This window comes from Plecotus auritus (assembly GCF_963455305.1).
Source record: "Plecotus auritus genome assembly, chromosome: 6".
Lineage (NCBI taxonomy): Eukaryota > Metazoa > Chordata > Mammalia > Chiroptera > Vespertilionidae > Plecotus > Plecotus auritus.
The window spans coordinates 89086823-89087827 of NC_137773.1; the positions used below are offsets into that span (position 1 = coordinate 89086823).

The 1005-nt window shown below is 57.8% G+C and overlaps 1 pseudogene across 1 annotated transcript; it reads right to left on the bottom strand.

The window, feature by feature from the left end:
* Positions 1–1005, bottom strand: LOC308250868 (mitochondrial glutathione transporter SLC25A39-like; annotated as a pseudogene). Its single transcript has one exon. The product of its transcript is annotated as a mitochondrial glutathione transporter SLC25A39-like (transcript).

Genomic DNA, 1005 nt, shown 5'->3' on the forward strand with positions numbered 1-1005 from the left:
TCACTGGCTCAGAGGCTGTTTCAGGTTGAGCCTCTGAAAGAAGCTTTTACCCAACTCATGTGCTGATCATGATGGCACAGGAGGGGGCAGCCTCGATGGTCAGCCTGCAAAGAGGCCCCTGGTGCCGGACTCAGCCCGGATCCTCCTCCTCCTCCTCTTCTTCCTCCTCTTCCGTAGCAGCAGCAGCCACATGGAGTCAGCGTGCATGTGCACAGGTGACACTCTCACAGCCTCCACCGCTCACAGCACAACCTGGCATTGAGCCTTCACCACATCAAAGGGTAGAGTCAGGATGGCAGCCACCGTCCCTGAGATGCTGCCAGCCACAAAGCGGATGCCCACCGAAGTCTGGTCCTTTGGCCTGCGCCCACTCAGCTCTTTACCAGCTCATAGTTGAACCAGTACAGGGCTGAAGAGGGCATATCCAGAAGAGCAGTGGGGCCCCAGCCCAGCCACAGTGAGCGCCAGCGCCCTGAGCTACGGAGGTTCGAACACAGGCACCCAACACCCGGTATGCCTCAGGCTGAGCCTGCAGCTTAGTCCGTACCAGCTCTAGGGGGTTTATCACATTCAGGATGCCCAAGCGGGCCAGTGCACCAGCCACCATGGGTGCATAGAAGTCAGAGGTCAGGACTCAACCACACGGGAAGGCCTTGAGTTGGTCATAGGCCATGAAGTAGACGGCAGTTGCTGGCACAGTCATCACCAGGTGAAGCTAGTGGGGTGGCACAGCAGGCACCATTTGGGCACAGGTACAGGGGTTCCAGGACATCACTGCAGTACAGGAGGCACTTCTCTGTGGGTTGGAGGGAGAAGGGCAATTTGGCATAAGAGGCTCCAGAGTCTGGAGGGAGGCATCAGCTCACTGGTCACTGAGGGGTGTTGAGACTGCAGGCAGACCTTCACCACATCCAGGGGAGTCATGAAAATGGAGGTGACCACAGCCCCAGCATCTGTGGCCATTTGTTGGAGGGGACTGATGCTCCCAATGTACTGATCAGCCAT